Source organism: Myotis myotis, unplaced genomic scaffold, assembly GCF_014108235.1.
Source record: "Myotis myotis isolate mMyoMyo1 unplaced genomic scaffold, mMyoMyo1.p scaffold_m19_p_2, whole genome shotgun sequence".
Classification (NCBI taxonomy): Eukaryota; Metazoa; Chordata; class Mammalia; order Chiroptera; family Vespertilionidae; genus Myotis; species Myotis myotis.
Genome location: NW_023416324.1, coordinates 70,500,421 through 70,526,626, shown reverse-complemented (window position 1 = coordinate 70,526,626; position 26,206 = coordinate 70,500,421). Strand labels below are relative to the sequence as shown.

Sequence of the window (26,206 nt, the reverse complement as noted above, 5' to 3'; positions counted from 1 at the left end):
ACTTCTAAATGTGTAATTATTGTTACAGGACACTTTTTAAAATTAAAAACAAATAAGCGTATCATTAAAGTAATTTAGATTGCCTTTATTGTTTTTCTTGCTTGTTTTTCCTGGGATTAGACCGGAATTAGTAGGTTGTTTCTACTAAGTACGTCCTTTCCTTCTAAGAATTTCTTGGTTGATATTGGACGGCTGCCCGGCTGGAGCTCACATGTTTGTGCCCAGGTTCTGCCCCCCTGCGGGACTGCCGAAACCCAGCGAGTCGAGTGGACTGACGGTATCTGCAACCACAAGTGCTATTTACAAATTGATTATTGTTTTTGACAGAGACTAGGTCACCTCTCGGGGAGCTCGGGCAGTCTGTGGGAACCTGCGCATCTGCATCGGTGCCGCGGCCTGGGCGGCCGGTGCTGCGGTGCGCGGCCCGCGGCCCCAAGCGCGGGGTCGCTCCGGGCGCCGCAGGGGTGTGCCCGGTGCAGCTCTCACATGCAAAGGGGTGGCTCTCAGAGACGGAGGAAGTCAGCAATTTGTAGGACCGGGGGCTGGTGCTTTGAAACAGGCGGAGGAGGGAGCGGGATTTCTCCGCCCCCGTCCCCGACGGTCCAATCGCTCGGGCTTCTCCTTTTCTCGGCCAGCCCGGCCCCTAACCTGCTCGAACCCTTTATGCGGCGGAGGCGGCCGGGGCTCTTTAAGGCCCTGCCGCGCCTGCGCTCTGGGCTTTCCTGACGCGGCCGGGCCGGACCCCGGAGGAACCCGCGCGCCCGCAGGCTCGGGGTCGCGTTGTGGAGACCGCGGTGGCGCCAGGGGTGCGGGAGGGTCGGAGGCGCCCCTGAGCTCCAGCGTGCGCGCGGCGCTCCGGAGAGGGCGGGCGGCCGGCCGGCCCGCAGAGCCGGGAGCGGGGCCGAGGCGCGGGGACGCGGCGGCGCGGCTGCCGGCTGGATGGGAAGTTAATGTTTACCGCGGAGTCCAGCCAACGTTTCCAAGGTGAGAGGTGCCCCGCCAGCCGGGCGGGCCGCGTGCCCGGGTTGCGCGGGGTGCCCGGCGGGGCCGAGTCGCGCGGTGGGGGCCGTCACCAAACTTGCGGCGCGAGCGGGGCGGGCGCGTCCGGCGCCGCCGGGGCCTAAGTTCCCTGTGGCCGCTGCGGCCCGGGACCTTTCTCCCTGGGGAGCTGGGCAAGCAGTGCGCCCGCGGGAGGTGGAGGGATGATGGGGCAGCCTCGGGGCGCTCCCTCGACCATCCCGTGGGGGGTCCTGTCCCCGCACGCCCGTCCTCCGGGCAGAAGTCCCTTCCCTCCGGGTGACCCGACGGGGCGAGACCGCCCGCGCCCCTAGCGAAGGCAGCGTCTGTTTGTGGCCTCGGGGATTCTGCGCGCGGCCGAGGGTCCAGGCAGGGGATGGGCCAGCCCGGTGCCTCCCGAGGATGCCCTTGGGGAGCCTCCGGCTGCAGCCATCACTGAATCACCCGATGACTAGCGGGGCAAGCCTCAGCGTAACCGCAGAATTTCCGGGAGGTTGGATTGTGGGGTCGGTGTTCGCTTAGCGTTGCTGTGATTTCTTTGTGTCTTTCGCTTGTCTTAGATCTAACTCGGCTGACAGCCTCTCACCAAAGAGTTAATCAAAACTTTTGGAATGGTTGCTTCGCTTTTCTCCCACCCATTGCTGGTAGAGGTGATTTCGAAAAGCGGCATTGTCTTGCACAGATGGCTTTTCTTTTGGGATACAGGGTAGAATAATAAACTCCTTTCTTTGCTGAAAAGGAAGAAATCCAGTGCTTCACGAAGATCAAGCAAAATTATCTGTTGGTAGGTTTTACCTCTTCGTTCTGGGCTGATAGGTTAATAGCTATTTTTAATTTTATTATAGTTTTGCAGCTCACAAGAAGCTCCTTTTCTGTTCTAAAATACTAGCCTTAGGTGTCTGGGAACTTCGTGCCCAAGAAATCTTAGAAAACTCATCGAAGTATGATGTACAGAGAAAAGTGCACAATCCTAACTGCAGGTAAAGAATTTTTCCTAAGGGTACCGTTGCAGATCAGGAAACAGCATTACTTGGTTGGGTTCATATCCAGGGGTGGGATTGTTGGTTTGTGAGGTATGTGAATAATAAAACTTTAATATTAGGCACTGTTGAACATTGCCCCAAAGTGGCTGCACCAATTAGCAGGGAGTAATATTCCAGTTAACCCCACATCCTTCCTGATGCTTGTCACTTTTTAAAAACTTTTGCTCTTCTGGGATATACCAGTGTGGTTTGATTTTGCATTTTCTGGATCATTGTGGTTTTGTGTGTGTGTGTGTGTGTATGTGCATGTGTATCTCCCATGAGTCCTTTCTGGGATATATATATATATATATTATCTTTTCCACTCTGTGTCTTGCCTCCTCACTTTTAATGGCTTTTTTTGATGAATGGAAATTCTCAATTTTAATGAAATATACGTAATCTTTTCCTTTATGATTACTACTTTTTGTACCCTATTTAAGAAATCTATGCCTAGACAAAGAATATGAAGATACTTGCCTGTGTTACCTTATAGGAGTTTTCTTTTGTTTTACTTTTCATATTTAAAGTGTATGATCAATTTACAGTAAATTGCAGCTGGATTGTAAGGGGTTAAGGTCCGCTTTTTACTTTGTGGGTATCTATTTGACCCAGCACCATTTATACCACCCTTGCCCCTCTGCAATGTGTGGCACTTTTTAGTTATCTGCTTGTTAATTTCTACAAATTTTGGAAATCAGAATTGAATCTATATATCAATTTGGAAAGAATTGACATCTTAACAATATTGACCTTTCCAATTTATGAAAATGGTATATTCCTCCATTTGGTTAGGTCTTTTAAATTTTTCCTCAGTAATGTTTTATTACAGAGGAAAAGTCTTGCACATCTTTTGATAATTATTCTTAGGTACTTGATATTTTTTGATGTTATTATAAATCATATTTTAAAACATTTGTGGCTGGTATATAGAAAAAAAACAGATTTTTTTTTTTTGGTGGGAGGATCTCTGGAAAAACAGTCTTTAATCTTTAAATACACCTTGTATGTTCTAGTTTTCCAAGGTTTAAAAATAATTTTTATTTATATATTTATTGTATCTCCAGTGTTTGGGACCAATTAAAGATTTATAGTGTTTAGTATATTGACAGTCACTGTGTTAAGCTGTGGAGAATACAATGCTGATTAAGATGCTGCTCCTGCCTGGCTGGTGTGGCTCAGTGGTTGAGTGTTGAACTACATACCAGGAGATCACAGTTCGATTCCTAGTCAGGGCACATGCCGAGGTTGCGAGCTCCATCCCCAGTAGTAGGTATGCAGGAGGCAGCTGATCAGTGATTCTCTTTCATCATTGATGTTTCTCTCTTCCTCTCCCTTCCGCTCTGAAATCAATAAAATATACATTTTTAAAAAAACGCTGCTGCTCCCCTTAAGAAACTTAGAGTCTAGGACAGTGATGGTGAACCTTTTGAGCTCAGCGTGTCAGCATTTTGAAAAACCCTAACTTAACTCTGGTGCTGTGTCACATACAGAAATTTTTTGATATTTGCAACCATAGTAAAACAAAGACTTATATTTTTGATATTTATTTTATATATTTAAATGCCATTTAACAAAGAAAAATCAACCAAAAAAATGAGTTCGCGTGTCAGAGGTTCGCCGCCATCACTGGTCTTGGAGGAGTTGTAGATATTTGAGAAAGACCTTTGTCCTCCACTAGGAAAAACGCTTTGATAAAAATTGGTTTGACTGCATGCAAAGGGGGCATTTAAATCAAACGGGGCGGGGGGAGGTAAAATATCTGGCCTTTAGTGTTCTGAGAGCTAGGCAAAGGAAGTGGTCTGTGGGTGGGAGCTACTATTCACTATACATACAGCAGTCCCTCTTATCCACAGGGGATACCTTCCAAGGCCTCCCAGTGGGTGCCTGAAACCATGGATAGTACTGAATCCTTTACACTATATGCTATATTTTCCCTGCACATACATGCCTTTTCACTTAAAGGAAGCACTTTGCGGCTTTTCATTGTTATATTTGAATTGCCAGCATCACTACTCTTGCACTTTGGGGTCATTATTAAATAAAATAAGGGTTACTTGAACACAAGCACTGTGATACTTCCACAGTCAATCTGATAACTGAGATGGATACTAAGTGACTAATGGTCTGGCTGTGTATACAGAGTGAATATACTGGACAAAGGGGTGATTCATGTCCTGGGAGAAATGGAGTGGACAGAGTGGGATGGTGCATGATTTCATCACACTATTCAGAACGGCGTGCAATTTAAAACTTACGAATTGTTTGTTGCTGGAATTTTCCATTTAATATTTTCAGACTGTGGTTTATTGCAGGTAGGAGGATAGATTGTGGCAGGTGGATAAAGGGGGATACTCTGCTTCTGCTAAACCCTTGGCTTTTACCCTTGAGTATCACTTCACTTTTCTCTTCTTGAGTCTGGAGTCTCTGTGTTTCCAGAAATTAAATGTAATGAGAAGACGTGCATGGTGGAGTAGGGAAACTGGAGGGTTTTGTGTACAAACTTTAAATCACTAACCTGCTCTTCAGCTCCATACCCCCCCCCCCCCGACTACTGTATAACTGGAGACTTCCAAGTGCTGAGCTTTACTGCGTTTCTGTTAGTGAGGCAAATCACTCACTGACAATATTTCCTTTTGCAGACCTGTAAGGTTAGTCAGTTTACTTAGTTACATATTCCTCTTCTCTTGTCTCATGGATGTCATGCCCATGTCTTCTCTTACCTGATAATGTTAAATGTAGTTTAAGCTTTCTTTGCCTTGCATAGTTTTTCTCCCAAGTTACTCCCCCCCCCCCCATTTGATATAGTTTCAGCAATAGAGGCCCTCCACAGAGGTCTATTAATTTTTTATTGTTTCTTCATAATTGGTGACTAAAAGCTGTTTGGAAACTCTGAGCTTATAAGTGGGGCTTACTGATTTAGAGATTTACTCTAATAATCTAGACCAGTGGTTCCCAACCTTTTTTTGGCCATGTCCTAACGTAAGCATCTCTAAAATCCTGATGCTCCCCCTGCCCCTGTGACATATAATTTTTTAAAAAAGTGAGCTCCTATTCATGTGGAGGAAGCCTAAAAAGCCAATAACTAGGTCTAAACAAGCTTCCAAAGAACATGGCATCCATGAAAGAGAAAAATAAAATAATGAAAGGAGAGTTGGACTACTGAGGAAGAAATCAATGAGAAATTGTTACAAAAATTAATAATATGAAGTGATATGAAAAAATAGCAAATAAAGTTTCAAAACATATAATAGAGAACTGAAATGCATAAATATGTCACTATATATTTATATACTGTATATGAGGCCCCTAGGACCATAACAAATGCAAAAAATTCACTGTTAATAACTCATTCTCGCCAAAACCGGTTTGGCTCAGTGGATAGAGCGTCAGCCTGCGGACTGAAAGGTCCAGGGTTCGATTCCGGTCAAGGGCATGTACCTGGGTTGCGGGCACATCCCCAGTAGGAGATGTGCAGGAGGCAGCTAATCGATGTTTCTCTCTCATCGATGTTTCTAGCTCTCTATCCCTCTCCCTTCCTCTCTGTAAAAAATCAATAAAATATATTAAAAAAAAAATAACTCATTCTCAAATTGCCTCCCTTAAAAATCAAATTTCCCCCTTGTGGGGCATGTGCCCCACGTTGGGAACCACTCATCTAGACTCTAAAAAGTGGTTCTGAACTTTGGCTGCACATTAGAATCACATGGGGAGCTTTAAAACATGCATATGTACACACATACACATGCTGCTGCTAGACCAAATACTTTATTTCTTTTTATTTTTAAAATATATTTTATTGATTTTTTACAGAGAGGAAGGGAGAGAGAGAGAGTTAGAAACATCAATGAGAGAGAAACATTGATCAGCCGCCTCCTGCACATCTCCTACTGGCGATGTGCCTGCAACCCAGGTACATGCCCTTGACCGGAATCGAACCCGGAACCCTTCAGTCCGCAGGCCGACGCTCTGTCCACTGAGCCAAACCGGTTTCAGCTAGACCAAATACTTTAAAATCTCTGGGGGGTTGGACTCAGATAACAGTAATTTTTAAAAAATTAGGTGAAATTGCATTCAATAAAATAAACAGATATTAAGTGTATAGTTTCATGATAAAAAGCATTGTGAAAACCCTAGAACAAGCATGTCAAACTCAAAGGCTAACTTGGGCCAAATAAACAAAGTTTAAGTTTATATGGGCTGCAAAAAAACAAAAGCTTTAATTTTTATAGAAATGTAGGTTTCTTTCGATAGAGACATGCTGAATACAAAGGGCTGAAATAAATGAGTAATCGTTAATGAGTATTCGTTGTGGGCCACAAGTTTGACATGCTTGCCCTAGAAAATTCCTTCATATTCCTTTCTTCTATATTCCCCCCTCCCTGCTCAGAGGCAACTGCTGTTTTCTGATTTCTGTTGCCATAGTCATAGATTAACATCCATATTTTCTAAGGCTGCCATTATGTGGCTAAGATTGAAACCATTGGTTGGGCGGACTCTTTGAGGCTACCTCCAGTGTCTCTCTCTGTGTTTCCTTTTTCTCGGTCAGATTTCCCAGAGCATTTCTTCCAGTTTTCTGTTTGAAGGGCAGAGCTCTGGTTCCCAGTGATCTGGGAACTCACGAAGAGAGGGCTGGGTAATGAGTCATAGAGCACTTAGTGTATAGGATCACATAATTTGTTCCTTCTTGTTAGGATATCTATGTGTGTTCCACCATGTATGGATTACCTTTTTTAAAAAAAGAAATATTTTATTGATTTTTTACAGAGAGGAAGGGAGAGGGATAGAGAGTTAGAAACATCGATAAGAGAGAAACATTGATCAGCTGCCTCCTGCACACCTCCCACTGGGGGTGTACCTGCAACCAAGGTACATGCCCTTGACTAGAATCGAATCCAGGTCCCTTCAGTCCGCAGGCTGACGCTCTATCCACTGAGCCAAATCGGTCAGGACGGGTTACTTTCTTAAGAGAATAAATCTCCAATCAGCTGATTCATTGAGGGTGGGCTAGGCAGCAACTTGGAGAAAGGATGGGGTATAGGTTTCTAAAATGTTTCAAAAGCCTTTACCTGGTCCTTTCTTACTTTAGTCTTCCCTCCCTCTCTTTGTTCTGGTAGTTCCTGGGCCTTTTGAGGATTCTGTTGTGTAGACTGGGTTTGTTCTTAGTTGTTAGCGCTGCTGACTCATTTGGCTGTCTTTGACTACTCAGTTACCACTCATCCGTTTTCCTTCCACCTTCCAAAATTGTGGTTCTCTGGTCTCTTTTTCCATTCCCTCTGACCTTATGGTTTGTGTTCTAAAAATAGAACAGAAGAGCAAGAAAAATTTTTCATTATCCTTGTTTTAGTAGAGTTTGGGGAGGTAGCAAAATTAGATGTGTGTATCAATCTGCTGTCTTAACCTGGAAGTCCAGCGTCTTGCTTTCCATTATTCAAAAATGTGTTGTCATTTATCCTCTGCTGTTGTCTCCTCCTTGAGGGGTTATAGCGTTTACATTTCTTTACTGTTATCTAAATAGAGTGTCAGGAGGGAGAGCACCAAAATACTGGATCAAACTCATTTCTCTAGAAGTCCTAAAACTCCTTTGAGAAGTACTCTTTGTCCCACAATCTTAAAATCTCAGGATTAGAATTGATTTTTAAAGATGTCAAAGAGCTATTTGATACTTTCTGTAGTGGGAAACTCATGGTAAAGAGATGAGTAACTACAGAAACTGATTGGGCTGTGGCTCTCTGCCAGGGTCTGAAAATCCATAGGTGCATTAAACATTTAGTATTGAATGAATAAATCATAGTCTTGCATATTTGTAACATGTAAAAATTATTTTTAAAAAATCATGTGATTTTTGTCATTTCAGTTAATAATACTTAAATCCAACTATAGTCATAGGAGAAGGTAATACTCAGAATTTTTTATTTTTATTTTGAAAAAAGATTCTACACCAGCAAAAATGGAAAACTATTGCTAAAGATAAAGTTGTAGAGATCTTAGTTTATAGTTAACATAAGTAAATTAATTAGAACCACCCATTAAAGCCTCTTTGGTAAGCTCCTCTAATGGCTTTGTTATTCTTTTTACTCTTTGTTTAAAACACTTACTAAGGCAGTAGGTTTCCAAATACTCTTTGAGACAGAGTTTTTACCGTAAAGTTCATGATGAAAATATTATCAATATAATTTATTTTCTCTTAGGCTAACTTTATAAAATTTATTTACCTTTAAATTATGTCCATCTTTTTCTGTATTAAAATATCTTTTTATATGAAATTTGTGATGCTAGGCATTAGGTAGGCTTTTTTTATATTTGTTTTCTGGAATGTCCTTGTTTGGTAAAATAGAAAGCTGTCAGCCCTGTGTTGCTTTTCAAATTAATTTTTGACAAGTTTTATAAAATACAAACTTATCACTGCACACTATTCCCACTAGCCTTTTTGCTCCTCTACAAATTGTTTTTTTATGTTTGCATATAAAGTTCAAGATAACAATCAAAGATAACATTGGCAGTTATTACTATTTATCTTGGTGGTATTATAGTCCTTCCTCATTGGAAATGTGGGTTAATTAATTTGTGTTTTGTGGATAGAACCAGTTAGTTGACTGTAGCCCCTTGTGTTTGTTCAGAAAGGGTCATCCCATTTCTCATTATTGCAAGTTGCCTGGTGTGTTTATTTGTTGCCATTTCCAGCTGTTTATTTACTTCAAAAGCACTTTCCCTGCCTATGCTGTCTGCAGTTTATCCTTTAAGTGGCCAAAGACAATGTGGATTTAGTGCTTGTTAATTGTTCTTTGTACTGATCCAACCCTCACAGTTGTATGTTGAAAAGTGTTTCCTAAAGCTGGTTAAACTGGCTATTATCTGAGTCTTCATTGTTGGTTTTGCTATTCAGTGTGTTTTGAGTTCATAATTAGAGCTCGCTCTCTCTCTCTCTCTCTCTCTCTCTCTCTCTCATAAATCTTTATTGTTGAAAGCATTACATATATCCCCCTCCTCTCCCCCATTGCCCTCTCCTCCCCCCTCCCCCCTTAGGGCTCGCTCTATAAGAAACTGCTAACTCCTGTGTTCTAGGAAGGGACCTCAATGAGCAACAGGGAAAGAACTGGCTTTTTTTAAAGGATCATTGCTCCTTTTTTGTTTTTGTTTTTAAATAGGAAAGTGTAAGCACTGATATAGAAGTGAAGAGGGGGATTTTGACCTACATTTGAGTTGGTGCTCAAATGATTAGGTGCTGTCTTTTTTGGCCTGGTATGGCTCTTTTGCTCTGCCAAAAATTCTCATAAATTATGTTAGTAAGTTTGTTAAAGCAGTGTTAACAGATACCGTTGAAAGTGTAGCTTTAATAAACAATTGTATAATATATAATGAAAAAGTGTATTATATGATATATATATATGTATTTCTTTTTGTTAATCCTCACCTGAGCATATTTCCCCATTGATTTTTAGGGAGAATGGAAGAGAGAGGGAAAGACAGAGAGAGAAACATCAATGTGAGAGAAACACATTGGTTGCCTCCTGCACGAGCCCTAACCAGGGCCGGGGCTTAGGAGGAGTTTGTAATCACGGTACATGGCCTTGACCGAAATTAAACCTGGGACCTTTTGGTCCACAGACTGACGCTCTTTCCTCTGAACCAAACCAGCTGGGGCTTATATGATATTTTAATGTGATACATGAGAGAAAGAAGAAAAATTTAGTGTCTTGAGGTATATCAGAAATCAGGATAGTTTAGAGGACTGAGCCAGAATTTGATGGTGAAAAGATAGACTGTGAAATAAATTGAAAATGAATTTTAAGGAATAAACCCATGAAAAATGTAATGCCTTTGAATATTTACTTGAAATACATGTAAGAGATGAGCCCAAAGTTAAAGACTCAAGTTGGCTACCTTTTTTAAAATGTGGAGAAGCTTGTTTTCTACTGCCAGATGAGCAAGGTTATAAAGGTTGTCAAGCATGATGGTACGTTTACATTTTACTTACAAGATCAGAAAAATGAGTCAGTAAATTATCTAGAAATGTAATGAAGTTATAAACATTGTCCATAAGTCATTAAGAACCACCAAAGAACATTTAGGATATTCTGTATGTCATACATAATGATGTGTATTGGGAGGATAATGATCTATTCTACATAGACAAAATCCTTGCTCACAAAATTTATAAACCAGGGGAGACACAACTGATAGATTCTTGTTTCTGAGCTAGATAATTAAAAAAGTAATTTAGTGATTAATTTGTCTTAAAACTTGAGGCTTTTTTTTTTAACTACTAAGGAAAAATGCTGAGTGAAATAAAAGTTTTAAGTTAAAAACTTTTTTGAGGTAAAATTGACATATAGAAAAATGCACAGAACTTAAAATATACAATTGATTGAATTTTGATGCATGTATTTGCATGCATGTGTGAATATCTCTTTCTCACTCATGATTCCTTTAGTCAGTCCCTATTATCCTGATATCTTTTACCATAGATTAGTTTTTCTTGTTCTTGAATTAATAATAGGATAATATAGTTTGTATTCTTTTCTGTTTGGCTTCTTTTGTTAAACATGTTTTTGAAATTTATGTTGTTGCTCATATCAGTAGTTCTTTTAAATTGGTGTGTGACAATACATTATATAACTATAACACAATTTGTTTATCCATTCTCCCATTTGTCTATTACGAATAAAGGTATTATGAACACTTAGCTACTAGTCGTTTTATAGACACACATTTTCATTTCTCTTGGATAAATAACTCGGGGCAGAATTACTGGGTCATAGGGCAGTTGAATGTTTAACTTTAGAAGACATTGCAAAACAAGTTTTCCCAAGTAGTTATGCCATTTTACATTCCAACCAGCAATCTATGATAGGTCTACTTGAATGGCAAATCAGAATTGAATTCACAAAGATGATTCTGGTACAGTGGATACAAGACTTGAAATGGGAAAAACACACAATAGAGTAATACAGTTGAAAATTGATGTATTCCTGTTCTAAGGAATTGATAGGGAGGGAGATAATCTTATGGATTCTAGAGCTATGGAATGTGGGATGAGGGTAAGGGAGGGGTCAGTTGACCCCCATGTATTTGCTATAGGCTGCTGGATATTGGTGTGTCAATCATTTAAATAGAGGGAATGCAGTGGAGAAGTAGATATTAGAGGGAAAGGAGAGAATAATTCTGTTTCGTTTGTAAATACTAATGAGGTGGAAGGAAGTAGATGAGATAACTCTGTAAGTATATGTAGTGAGGAGAGAGCCTCGGATGGAATTGGAACTTTGGGGGTCATTGAATTTAAGAAGTGAGCTGATGAAGAGTAGTCTGCAAAGGAACAGAACAAGTAGTAGCCACTACAGGAGGAAAACCAGTAATGTGATTTAATAGAAGCTGAAGGAATAGAACTTTGAAGAAGGAGGGAGGGGCTTAAATGTTGTTAATGTGACTAAAAAATACCTACAGCCTTGTTGGAGGTTAATTCTTAAAAATATCTATTAAAATTAAAAACATGTTATTTGACTCAATAGTTGTACTTTATGAAAAAACTTCTAGAAAAACACAAAGATGTGGAAAGATGTATTTAGAGGTGTTCATGGCACCCATGTATTCATCAGTAAAGGGTTGTCTAAGTGAAATATGATGCATTCATGTGATAGAATGCTATGCAGCTAATGGAATACCTTATACACATACATGTACGGTATTCCTGTTGCAGCTGTAACAAATTATCACACACTTAATGGCTTCAAACAGGTGTTTTCACTGGGCTAACGTCAAGATATTGGCAGGGCTAGTTCCTAGGAGAGAATCTGTTTCCTTGCCTTTTCCAGCTGTTAGAGTTGCATTCCTTGTATTGCTTGCATTGCATTCCTTGGCCCCTTCCTCCATCTTCAAGGCCAACTGTATAGCATTTTCAGATGGACCCAACCCAGATAATTCAGTATAACCTCCTCATCACAAGATCCTTATGATGAGGATCACCTGCCAAATTCCTTTTGCCGTTGAAGGTAACGTTCACAGGTTCAGGTGTTATGATGAGGAGCTCTTTTAGGAGGCTGCTAATCAGGCTGTCACATAATACTAATACGTAAAAGACCCAAGTACAAGGTACATTAAGTAAAAAAATTCCCTAAGAAGTATGTATAGATGATCTAATTTTTATTTAATTAAAAATACATATATGTGTTATATGTATAGAAAAGAAATCTTGATGAATATATTCTGCACTGTTAACACTGGCTGTCCTTGAGAGTGGGGTTACATAGTACTTAACCTTTCCATGTTTTCTGTGGGATATTTCAATTCTTAATTAAAACGTAGTTTCTAATCATAAAAATAAAAAAAAATTAAAGGAGAGTATTGTACTGGGGGTTACATGTTGCAGAGAGATCAAGTAAGATAAAGACTGTATGGTGTTTACTGGATTTAACAGCAAAAGAGTCTTGGTGAGCAACTTTGGTAAGTGTGTTTTCAGTAAAATATGGTAGAAGCTAGATTGCAGTGAAAAAGTGGGAGGTGAGGAAAGGAAGAGTGAAAGCTAAACATCTTTCCAGGTGCTTAGCTGAGGGGATGGCAGATGCTGTGAGACCAGGAGTACTTAGAGCAGTGGTTCTCAACCTTGGCTGCACATTAGAATCACCTGGGAATCTTTAAAATCCTGATTTCTGGGCCTCATCCTCCGGAAATTCTGTTTCTTTGTTACTAATGTTGTGGCCCCACCCCATAACAAAGAAACAGAATTTCCGGAGGCTGAGGCCCAGAAATCAGGATTTTAAAGATTCCCAGGTGATTCTAATGTGCAGCCAAGGTTGAGAACCACTGACTTAAGGGGATGGATGTAAGATCCAGTGAGATTTTTATTTATTTATTTTTTAAAATATATTTTATTGATTTCCCACAGAGAGGAAGGGAGAGGGACAGAGAGTTAGAAACATCGATCAGCTGCCTCCTGCACACCCCCTACTGGGGATGTGCCTGCAACCAAGGTACATGCCCTTGACCAGAATCGAACCTGGGACCTCTCAGTCTGCAGGCTGACGCTCTATCCATTGAGCCAAACCAGTTACGGCTCCAGTGAGATTTTTAAATAGGGCAGAACAGCATGTTTAAGACTCAAGAGCAGAAACTGGGAAGAAGGGAGAGATCCTTTGAGTTACAGGTGTAATTCAAAGAGCTTGAGGCCTGGGAGCTTCTGACTTTAGATAGAAGACCTGTGTGCCTGTGGTAGGTGAGAACTAAATGTATGCACATGGGTAGTTAAGTTTATAACACGTAAGTTTTCTTTAATGTTATTAAATTAAAAAATCTCTTGCAATCCTAAATGTTTCTTTGTTACTGTCTGAAAGTCTAAAGTTATTGTGTAAAGTTAGTCTTGCTAATATACTCTCAGTGAGTTGGTTTGTCCCAGAAACTTCTGATTGTTTCTGTAGCTACTATATGAGGTTCAGGGCATAAGACCTTAATTTTGTACTGCAACATTTTGGAGATTTTTTTTGTTATCATTGAAACTTCATTTAAAAAATCTGCTTATATAAGCTTGTATCAGTTTTCTTTTGACTCTAGAATGTTATAACAGGAAAGCATATATGATATCATTTACTCCAGCCTTTTTTCAAGTTTCTGACAGAAAATCAAGGCTTAAAGAATTTAAATAACTTGTGAAGGCCCTATGGATCTTATTAATAGAATAAGGTACTTTTACCTTGCTGAGATGCTGAGGAACCTTCAAAAAATTATTTCATTGATAGTGTATTTGCCAGGATTTTCTGATTTTTTTATATGTCTCCTTCTACCCATTTTGATTAACATATATTTTTCTCCTCATAATGTCATCATTTACCAGTATTGGTGACCTTAAAGTAATTAAAATGACTAGCATTAAAATGGAATATTTAGGCCGTTGCCATGATTTGTACACAGTGTACCCATTTGGAGAATTATGTTGCAGATTCTTATTGCCATTTTAGGATTTTACAAAACAGTTGTAATTCATTTTTATTTCACATTGTGTATTGAGTGAAAGTCCTTAACACTTCTTCACATAGTGCTTGATACAGTGTGTATACTAAATAACAGATTCATGTAATATGTGATTTCATTTCAGAGCTACTCATTCTGATTTTGTACTTTTTTCAGACTATATTGAGACATAATGAAACAGGTATTTTAGTACTCTTGCTGTGCCAGGAAAAAATTACGTGTATGGATATGCTTTTTGTTTTGTTTTTTAAAAACTATTTTGTATTTGTAACAATGGAAGGTTGAGGTCAGGGAGCAGGCTCCTTACTTATGAACTTTGAACACTTTAGCTATAGCAATTTTAGGTGCAGCTCAAATGATCAAATGTTAGTTACCTAGTGCTCTTATTCGTTGTATTTTAGATAACATTCTCTCTTCCCAGGTTAAATACAAAAGTATTTGTGGGAAGATTACATCAGTAATTTGGTAGTACAATAAAATATTTTCACACAATAATAATTACCTCTTCTTTGAAGGAAAACAGTCTTAGTTTGTGTTGAGAATCTAGTGAAATTCTGTATTGCAAATAATTAAATTATGGTAATAATTGATGGCAGGAAAAAAAGAAATGGCCTGGTGCAGTAGAAAGAATAAGCATTTTGCTTTGTTATTTAACCTCTCTGGGTCTGTTCTTTTATCAGAAAACTAGAGGCTCAGTGCACGAGAATCGTGCATGGGTGCGGAGGTCCCTCAGCCCTGTCTGCACCCTCTCCAATCCGGGATCCCTCTCCCAATCTGGGACCGCTGGCTCCTAACCGCTCTCCTGCTTACCTGCCTGACGCCCCTAACCACCTCTGCCTGCCGGCCTGATCGCCCCTCACTTCCCTTCCCTGCCGACCTGATCGCCCCTAACTGCCCTCCCCTGCCGACCTTATCGCCCCTAGCTGCCCTCCCCTGCCGGCCTGATCGCCCCTAGCTGCCCTCCCCTGCCGGCCTGATTGCCCCTAACTGCCCTCCCCTGCCGGCCTGATCGTCCCTAACTGCCCTCCCCTGCCAGCCAGATTGCCCCTAACTGCCTCTGCCTCGGCCCCTGCCATGGTGGCTTTGTCTGGAAGGACGTCTGGAAGATGTCCGGTCTAATTAGCATATTACCCTTTTATTAGTATAGATGTATATTTTCATATTTACTGTGCAAAGTTGGTCACGGGGAATGGAAATACTGTAAAGTACCTAAACAGTGCCTGGAACATAGTTTTGGTGCTCAATATAAATATCAGCTATGATTTTGTGACTACATTATAAAGGAAGACTAAAAAATGCAGAAACATGCAAACAGAATTGAAGATAATATAGAAGGAATGATATCTGATATCAGTATTGGTTTCAGTTTTTTATTCTGTTTTGAATGACCAGAATGGCTAAAAGGAATACCAAAACTATCTATGAGACAGTTTTCTCATATTAGGGATTATATTGTCTACTTCATACCTCATAAAGTTGTTGTTTGATGCACAGTATGTGCTAAAAAATATAGTTATTTTATTTTTTGGATGGGTTAGGTTGGCCTACTGGCAAGAGAGATTGTACATTTGTATAATTTTTTAAATAGATTGTGTTTCCTGAAGTGTATATAGCATTAAATTAAGTGTCATTTTTTTTAGCATGAACAAAACAATTCAGATCCATAACTCATGGTAATTTTTGTTATTTGATCAAGGTGTTTTAATGGGTAACTATTTTTTCTTAAGATTTAGTGTAATCTAGCAATGTATACTGAATGTATTAATATGAAAAATCTTTCAATACTGGTAATAGATGAAATGGCCAGTTAAAATATTTTATTACATTTTTGAATAAAATTGAACTTGTATAACTCTTAAAGAGGTTCAAAGGCTAAATGAATGCCAATTCCTCAAGGTAACTGCACACTGTATTTAGTATAGTTTTGGATATCTCAAACATTTAAAATGCTAAAACTGGTTAGTACCTAATTTACATGAAATGTTTCAATCAGGTAGCTCATAAATATCAGCAATACCCATATGCTTTCAAAAAAATAAATTTTATTGGTTTTTTTACAGAGAGGAAGGGAGAGGGATAGAGAGTTAGAAACATCGATGAGAGAGAAACATCGATCAGCTGCCTCCTGCACACCCCTTAATGGGTATGTGCCCGCAACCAAGGAATCGAACCCGGGACCCTTGAGTCCACAGGCCGACACTCTATCCATTGAGCCAAACCAGTTAGGGCCATATGCTTTCAATGGGTTGGAAAAGTGTGTGTGTATCTGAATTTTGTAAGTTGCTTAAGGTATTTCTGAGCTGTGGCAGTCCAGTAGAATTAAGGGAATTTAGCCGAGAGCAATACATGTGGTACTTTGTTAGTAAAGTTCTTTAACAGTGAATATAAATACAGATTTACAACTGTTATACCATAAACTCATAATATTGGAGCATTAAATATAAAAATTAGCAACAAAACTGATATTTTATATTTAGAAGATGGGAAAAAAAACTTAAGTCTTGTAAACAAGTTAGATTAGATGGAGTTAGCCTTGGTAAAATTCCATTTACTTCCAATATAGGCATGTAATTGTGAGGTGGTGGCCATTGGTTGCTTTTCTCTGTTCATTTTCTATTTTCTCTTCCCTCTTTTTTCAAAAGAAACCATTACTGTAGTTTGCAAAGTGGGAAGGTTTCTTTTTGTGCAAGATGTTAAAGTCAGGAAAAATGTGAAATGTTTCTCTAGATCTGTTATACAGATCTGTTTACATCTTATATATAAAAAAGGCTAATATGCAAAGTGTCCCCTTGGGAGTTTGACAGGGGAACCAGGAGTTCAGTTGCTCACTGTGACATGCACTGATCACCAAGGGGGCAGTGTGGAATGAAGGAAGGCCCCGGCCGGCAGCCGGCAGCCAGGGAAGGGAGGCCTCGACTGGCAGCTGGAAGGCCCTGATCGGCCCTGATCACTGGCCAGGCCTAGGGATGCTACCCATTCATGAATTTCGTGCATAGGGCCTCTAGTTTTATATAAAAAGTTGTAAGATTGGTATTCTTGAGACTTCTTTTTTACACTAGCATTATAAATGGTTTAAAAAAGATTTAAGTACAGCCCTAGCCAGTTTGGCTCAGTGGATATAGCATCAGCCTGTGGATTGAAGAGTCCAGGTTCGATTCTGGTCAAGGGCTTATACCTGGGTTGCAGGTTTGATTTTGACCCTGTTTGGGGTGCATGTGGGAGGTAATCAATTGATGTTTCTCTCTCTACCTCTCCCTCTCTTTTCCATTTTCTCTAAAAAGCAATGGAAAAATATCCTTGGGTGAGGATTAACAACAATAACAAAAAGATTAAGTACAGTCTATAACAGGCTATTTTTAAAAGAGTTAGGAATTTTTATGTGATATGTTGATAGTTTTATTTTGAAATATAATTTCCATCTCAATATTTTAGTTAATTGAATTTCTTAAAAAGGTAATCAGATTGGTTTTGGGCAGGCCCTGTTGGGCTGTCAAATAAAATCCTCAGGGTCATGACATATTCTGATGTGCTTGCTCTGTTTTTACTTTTATGTTCTACAGTTAGGTTTAGCTCCTCTTCCTGTCAGTGATTTATATTTGTTAGGATGTTACTGTTTTAGGGCTGAATGTTTAATATGCTGGCTACATCATTTATTAGCTAATGGATCTTGGGCAAGCTGTCTAACCTCCATAAACTTCTGTAAAATCTCAGGGTTATTGTGAGGATTAAATAAGATACGAATGTACCTGAATAGTAAAGCATACAGTAGATAATAGCTGTAGCATCAGCAATAGTATATCATTGTATACAAGTTTTGCTCTTTTAAAATTTAGCTTTAGAGGTGTGAAATTTAGCTTCAGATAGGGAAATATGCTGAATGCCTACAGAAAATAAATTAACTCAGAGAAATTTGTCATATAGATATCTAGAGGAAGGAGACTTGTCAGCAGTGTTGCCCTTATTTCCTGTTTTTTTCCCTTTCACTTTAATTCCTGTTCTATTTTTTTTATTTCTGTTGAAGCCAGTGCTCTTTAGCTTCCCTTCTGCCATCTCTGACAGCTGTTAACTTCAGTAAAAGACAGTTTGTAATTCTTTTTTTTGATATTTACAGGCTATGTGTTAAAATCTACACTCCGTATTTATTGATAATACTCAAAACATGCAGGATATTGCTGTTTATATAACTAGAGGCCCCATGCACGAAATTCGTGCATGGGGGCGGGTGTGTGTGTCCCTCAGCCCAGCCTGCACCCTCTCCAATCTGGGATCCCTCTCACAATCCAGGACTGCTGGCTCCCAACCACTCGCCTTCCTGCCTGCCTGATTGCCCCTAACTGCTTCTGCCTGCCAGCCTGATCACCCCCTACCATTCCCCTGCCAGCCTGATTGACACCTAACTGCTCCCCTGCCTGCCTGGTCACCCCAACTGCCCTCCCCTGCCGGCCTCTTTGACCACATGGGGGCGGCCATCTTGTGTGTTGGAGTGATGGTCAAGTTGCATATTACTTTTTTATTAGATAGGGTGTCATTTATTCCCATGTTTACAGAGTTGAAACAATACTTTTTTATAACCTACTTAAATGATTGAAGATAGATATTACATTTGTATCGACCTTAAATCCTACCAGAACAAAACAATATATATATATTGTTTTTCAGTTGTATATTAAGTTTTTTTATGGGCTCAGAATTTTCAACATCTTGAAGAATGAAGAGAAGTAATAGTGTGTGCAGGTACAAGTTAATGCTATTTTTTTTAAAAAATATGTTTTATTGACTTTTTACAGAGAGGAAGGGAGAGAGATAGAGTAGAAACATCGATGAGAGAGAAACACCGATCAGCTGCCTCCTGCACACCTTCCACTGGGGATGTGCCTGCAACCAAGGTACGTGCCCTTGACTGGAATCGAACCTGGGACCCTTCAGTCCTCAGGCCGATGCTCTATACTGAGTTAAACCAGTTAGGGCAGTTAATGCTATTTTTATATTTATATTGATATAGGAGGGGGCGTGCAGGAGGTTTTAGCAGAATCTAATTGACCTGGGGGAAGGAAAATAACCAGTTCCAGCCCACTCTTGTCATCCTGTCCCACAGAAGGGAATGAGGTGAAAGGTGGGGCAGGGGAGGGGAAGGACTGAGAAGTACATGTGACGTCCACGGTCCAGAGGTATAGAGTTACTAAAAGACTAAGGTAGACTCATCTATCTTCTATCCTATCTAATAATAGACAAACATGGTAATTGACCGTACCTTCGCTATGCCTCCCATTGGCTAATCAGCAAGATATGCAAATTAACCACCAACAAAGATGGCGGATAATTTGCATACTGCAGGCAAGGCAGGACAGCGTGAGCCGCCAGCACGAGCCACCATCCAGGCCCCCGTGGGTGACCCCATCAGCTGCCTGCCTGCCTCCCAGGACCCGATCTGGTGCCAGGCTGCAGGCACGCTGGCCCCTCCTGAGTTCAACCAGGAGACCAGGAGTTCAGTCACTCGCTATGATCTGCGCTGACCACCAGCGGGTGGTGCAGAACGAAGGAAGGCTTTGGCCGGCAGCTGGGGAAGGAAGGCCCTGGCCAGCAGCTGGAAGGCCCTGATCGGCAGCCAGGCCTAGGGACCCTACCTGTGCATGAATTTTGTGCACCGGGCCTCTAGCAGGATTATAAAATGCTTCCCTTACCCCAAACCTTCAAACCACATTGTTAAAGGCCTATTTACAGCATTTCCATTTACCTAGTACATCATATCCAACTATTAAGAAAAAATAAGACATAAAGTAAAAACACAGTTTATAGTGTTGAAGGACTGAAGAACTGAAGCTGAAAAGTAAAACAGAATTTAATTTGGGGTCTTATAGGATTTGAATCCACGAGATCCAGATTCAGGGAAACATGAAATGTGCTCAAGGTAAGACAAAGAAAGCCAGAGATTATACAAGCAAAAATCACAATTTGTAAACTAGACCTTAAAATGGCCCAAAGTCCAGTTGACAGCCAGTTGAAAAATGTTGGAAATTTAATTTTCCACCAGTTAGGAATGCCAGTGATAACTTTTAAGTGCCCTTTAACAGACTTTGTGAGTTTAAGATGCTTGATTGTTTCTAATTATACCTGGGAAAAGGTATTTATCCAGGTACAGCAGGAGGTTTTGATTATAGCACAGATATTACCTTGTGCTGCAGGTAAATAGACAAGAGCAATGCAATTATCAAGTACATGTGCTAAGGAATGCAAAGATTTTTGTTGAGCTCTAATAGCCCATGTGGTGGGTTGAGCAGTTCTGTTAACTGTTCAGTCAGGTTGCTCAGCATAATTTCATAGTCACCTATACTATAATCTGGTTTATGCTTTTTTTCATGGGGACTCACTGAGGTTATTAGTGACCATATCCATTGCCAGGGTTTGGCCTTGCTCACCCTTGACAGTAGTTAAGGGAAAACACTCTCAAACCAGACTGTTTATGTTTGACTTTTATTAGCTTTCTGACCTTATATAAAGTTGTATAACTTATCTGTGTCATTTCTTCTTTTTTGAAATGGGGAAATAGTGACACCTGCTTTAGAGTATTTTAGAGTTAGGATTGAAAATTAAAATTTTTAAAAGCAGTTCTTTTGGCAGTTAAGAGCATCCTTGTAAGTTCTAATAAAATACAAAGTAATAAAGGAACCATGATTATTTATCATGGGAGATCATCAAATATTGCAGTAATATTTAAAGCTAAACTTTATATTTTATTTATTTTTTTATTAAGATTTTACTTTTTTTGAGAAGTTTTATGTTCACAGCAAAGTTGAGTGAGAAGTACGTATTTCCCTGTCTCCACACATACACTTTCACAATTGTACACGTGTTACAGTCGATGAGCCTACGTTGACCCATCATAATCACCCACAGTCCATAGTTTATATTACAGTTCACTCTTGGTGTTGTATGATCTATGGGTTTGGGCAAATGTATAATTACATGTATTCATCATATGGCATTATACAGAGTATTTTCGCTGCCCTAAAAATCCTGTGTTCTGTTTGTTCCTCCTCTCTCCCCATCCCTTGGCAACCACTGATCTTTTTGCTGTCTCCATAGTTTTGCCTTTTCCAAAATGTCTTATAGTTGGAATAATACATTATGTAGCTTTTTCAGATTGACTAAGCCCTTTTAAAATTGAGTTGGAATTCATATACCATTAAATTCACTTCTTTACAGTTCAGTGGCATTTAGTATATCCACAAGATTGTATAACCATGACCACAATCCAATACCAGAACATTTTCATCATTCCAAAAAGAAACCCATACCCATTAGCAATCATTCCCCAGTTCCTCTTCCCCAAGTCCCTTAAAGCCACTAATCTAATTTCTTTCTCTGGATTTGCCTCTTCTGGACATTTTATATAAATGGAATTATACAATATGTGGCCTTTTGTGTCTGATTACTAAGCCTTTTTAATAAAGGTTTTAACCTTTTCAAAGTATGTTAATGTTTAAAAATAAATTAATAACACCTCTATGAGGTTGCTAGGAACTTTGTGATGTAATAGCCTAGTCAGGTTTATTATGTCTTCATGACCTTAGTTTACCAGAGGATGAAGGAAAGAGGTTAGAGGCAGTTGACTGGAGATTTGGAAAAGCAAAGTTAAAGGAAAAATGGGAAATGATGATTTATGTAAAAAATAATTTAATCCTGTGGGATTTCTGGGACCATGAGTATTAAGCTTTATTGAAGTGTAACTGCAATTAAATACTCCAGTTATGTTTAAGAATTTAACATTTAAAGATGGGTTGTTGAGCCTTCAGTAGTTACAGATTAAATCTTACTCCAGCAAGGTTGAAAGGATGTCAGGGTGGTGCTCTTGGTTATTCTAACCCTTTAAATGGAAGCCTGTTGCTACAGTATGCAGAAGGGGTATGATAAATTTATTTGTTGTAATGATTAACAAATCTAAAAATTTGTTTTAATAATAAAAATTTTGTCTTTGCTGCAATTATCTTGAGCAGAGGACATTTATACCTGTATAATGAACGTTTAAAGCACTAATTCTTGAAAGTTGTATGTATATTTGAAATTAATGGTATTAGTAAAAAGTAACATTTCTATAAATTTTACATAGTAAGGTTTTCTGTTTTAAAATATAGTGCATTTTTGAGATGCAAATTAGTGCCAGTTCCACAATTGAATTTGTAGTTGTAACTATGTAGAGAAAAGTTATAGGATAACAAATCACAGTAGGCTATCTTTCTTTTTTTTTTTTAATTAAATCTTTATTGTTCAGATTATTACATTTGTTCCTCTTTTTTCCCCCCATAACTCCCCTCCACTCAGTTCCCACCCCACCCTCCTCCCTCACTCCCCACCCACTGTCCTCATCCATAGGTGCATGATTTTTGTCCAGTCTCTTCCCGCATCCCCCTCGCCCCTTTCCCCCCCAAGAATAGCCAGTCCACTCCCTTTCTATGCCCCTGATTCTATTATAATCACCAGTTCATTCTGTTCATCAGATTATTCACTTGATTTTTAGATTTTCTTGTTGATAGATGTGTATTTGTTGTTCATAATTTGTATCTTTACCTTTTTCTTCTTCTTCCTCTTCTTAAAGGATACCTTTCAGCATTTCATATAGTACTGGTTTGGTGGTGATGAACTCTTTTAGCTTTTTCTTGTCTGTGAAGCTCTTTACCTGACCTTCAATTCTGAATGATAGCTTTGCTGGATAAAGTAATCTTCGTTGTAGGTTCTTGGCATTCATCACTTTGAATATTTCTTGCCACTCCCTCTGGCCTGCAAAGTTTCTGTTGAGAAATCAGCTGACATTCGTATGGGTACTCCCTTGTAGGTAGGTGACTTTCTTTCTCTTGCTGCTTTTAAGATTCTCTCTTTGTCTTTTGCTCTTGGCATTTTAATTATGATATGTCTTGGTGTGGTCCTCTTTGGGTTCCTTTTGTTTGGGGTTCTCTGCGCTTCCTGGACTTGTAAGTCTATTTCTTTCACCAGGTAGGGGAAGTTTTCTGTCATTATTTCTTCAAATAGGTTTTCAATATCTTGCTCTCTCTCTCCTTCTGGCACCCCTATAATTCTGATGTTGGTACACTTGAAGCTGTCCCAGAGGCTCCTTATACTATCTTCATATTTTTGGATTCCTTTTTCATTTTGCTTTTCTGGTTGGGTGTTTTTTGCTTCTTCGTATTTCAAATCGTTGACTTGATTCTTGCAATCCTTTAGTCTGCTGTTGGGAGTCTGTATAATATTCTTTATTTCAGTCAGTGTATGCTTAATTTCTAGTTGGTCCTTTATCACAACCTCGAGGGTCTCATTAGATTTCTTGTAAATCTCATTAAGTTTATCGGCAGTTTCTAGAAAATTCTCGAAAAACCTTAAAAGTGTGGTTTTGAACTCTATATCTAGTAGTTTGCTTTCCTTCATTTCTGTCATTTGTGTCCTTTTTTTTTGTCTCCGCATTTTTTATGCTTCCCTGTGTTGATAAAGTGGTTTTCTGTGCTGAGTGTCCTCTAGGGCCCAGTGGTTCAGCCTCCCCAATTACCTGAGGAGGGCACTCTTGGTGCACCCCCTTGTGGGCTTTGTGTACAGTCTTGTTGTAGTTAAGTCTTGATTGTTGTAGTTATCACTGGGAGGAATTGACCTCCAGGCCAGTTGGCTGTGAGAATCAGTTGTGTCTGCAGTGGGAGAACTTCTGTGCTGGAGACACCCCTCTGGGGCTAGACTTGCTTCAATGGGGCTTTGGTGCTCACTGAGTCTTCCCCCTGAGTGTGTCCTTTATGGTTCCACGAGGCTGCAAACTGGATGGTCCCACTCTGACCTCTGGGTTTCCTGGCTCCTGGATCTCTAGGGAGGTGCTAATCTAGCCTTTGCCTGAGGCTATCCAGCAAAAGCCTCCCTGCAGTACTTGGGCGGGGTGGGTCCCACAGGATCAAATAGGGCGGGGCTAGCAGTTATGGCTGCTCTCAGTCTTGCCCTCAGAGGCTCTGCTTCTCAGTGTCCTGGTAATCGCTGCAAGCCCCTCCGAGAGAAAGCTGCCCTCGAGTTCCAACTGCTGCCAGACAGTCCCGCTTCTCCCGTATGAGTCTGGGTCCCTAGAGACTCGCCCAGAACTGGAGCTCAGAGCCGGAGACTCCCTCCCGATTGAAAATGATAACTGTGCCCTCAGCTGCCAGCCCGCTCCGCATGCACCTCCGCACCTTAGTATTTTACTTCCACACCACACCTCCTCTGAGTCTCGGTATGCTTTTCTCTTTCCTTCTAGTTGTAGAATTTCCACTCAGCCAGCCTTCCTGTGGTTCTGGATGATGTCTGTTCCGTCTTTTAGTTGCATTTTTGAAGTGGTTGTTCGAGGCAGCAAACTCCGGTGTTTACCTATGCCGCCATCTTGGTTTCTCCCACAGTAGGCTATCTTATTGTTTACCATGGCTCCTACCATTTTCTGGCATAAAGGTAGATCTGGCTAAATTATTCCTTCGTTTCTGTCTAGTCTTTTGCCATGATGAACTGTGCTGATGGACTGTATGCATTGATGAGAATTTCTTTTACCTGGAAGGCTAATGATCTGCTCCATGCATCTTTTCCTTGGGTCCGGTACTTTATCCTGCTTGTCTTTCTTGGGAGTTCTCCCTCAATAGTAAGAGCTTCCTGATTCATTCTGTAATATCATTCTCAAGAGAAATAAGTTAGAAAAGGGGAAAGTTAATGAAAGTGAAAAGAAAATAAGAGGTATCCTTAGGTTAATAAAACTCGTGCTCCTATTCAACATTTGTAATCAAATCTTTGTCTTAGCAGTTCCAGCTTTATGTTGAGTTGCTGAACTAAGACATTAAAATCTCTTTTCGATGTTATCCTTTCCTCATATTGAATTATCCTGCTGGGTTGAGTTGGTGGAAGTGGGGGCAGAGGGATAGAAAGAGAGAGTCCTGTGTGTATGGAGGAAAGCTTTGGGCAACCCACGAGGAAAATAGTACCTGCCAAGATAGTCTAGGTAGGATTTTGATTTGTGTGTATGTGTTGGTGTTTTGATTTGTGTGTATATGAATTTATTTATATAACCAAGATTGGCTGAAAATACGCTGATTCAGAAAATAATTTATAGTGTGCTAGCAATTTACCTATTGTATACAATTTAAGATCTTCTCAAAGCACACGAAAGCACTTTGAGGTTTTCAGCTTTTATATCTGTCTAAGGACTTACAATCAAGAAGCTCTTTTTATGATAGTTTTTATAAAAGTATAATTCCTTAAAAATATATACCTTGCTTATTCATATATTATGAATACGTAGTTTTATATAAATATTCAAATGTAGTTATTGTTCACATTGTTTTTCATTACTGAAATGATAGTGCCTTGTTTGAATATTATTTATGTACTAGGGGCCCGGTGCATGGATTTGTGCACCGTGGAGTCCCTTGGCATGGCCTGTGGGGATTGGATCAAAACTGGCAGTCCAACACCGCCTGCCGCTCCTGCCTGCTGCTCCTGCTCATCCTGGCCCTGCTGCACCTGCCGCGGGCTTGCACCCAGTCAGTCCTAATTGGGAGAGGCTCGTGCCTGACCTACATTGAGTGTCTTCCCCCTGGTGGTCAGTGCAGGTCATAACGACCAGTTGACTGGTCATTCGGTAGCTTAGGCTTTTATATATATACTAGAGGCCCGGTGCACAAAAATTTGTGCACTCGGGGGGGAAGGGGAGTCCCTCAGCCCGGCCTGTGCCCTCTCGCAGTCTGGGACCCCTCGGGAGATAACAACCTCCTGGCTTAGGCCTGCTCCCGGGTGGCAGAGGGCAGGCCCAATCCCTAGGTGCAGCCCCTGGTTGGGCTCAGAACAGGGCTGATTGGGGAGTTGGGGCGCCGCCCCCTGTCATGCACAGAGCAGGGCGGATCAGGAGGTTGCAATGCCACCCTCAGTCACGGTCAGGGTAGGGCCGATTGGGGGGTTGGGGCACCGTTACCGTCACACTCAAGGCAGGGTCGATGGGGAGGTTGCGGTGCCACCCCCTGTCACGCACAGAGCAGGGCCCATCAGGGGGTTGGGGCGCTGCCCCCTGTCACTCACAGAGCAGGGCCCATCAGGGGGGTTGGGGCTCCGTACCCTGTCACGCACAGAGCAGGGTCGATCAGGGGATTGAGGAGCTCCCCCCTGTCACTCACAGAGTAGGGCCGATAGGGGAGTTAGGGCACTGCCCCCTGTCACACACACAACAGGGC

General features: G+C 40.5%; 1 protein-coding gene across 10 annotated transcripts in view; it reads left to right on the top strand.

Annotated features, from left to right (window-relative positions):
* The first annotated feature begins 601 nt into the window (after positions 1 to 601).
* EVI5 (ecotropic viral integration site 5) overlaps positions 602 to 26,206 on the top strand; it is a 191,844-nt gene continuing 166,239 nt past the window's right edge. For 2 of the 10 annotated variants that reach the window (XM_036352437.1, XM_036352435.1), the window contains exon 1: positions 602 to 984. The gene's annotated coding sequence lies outside the window, so the exon portion shown is untranslated. The remainder of the gene's footprint in view (positions 985 to 26,206) is intronic. The other 8 variants (XM_036352436.1, XM_036352439.1, XM_036352443.1 and 5 more) reach the window with 6 other exon arrangements.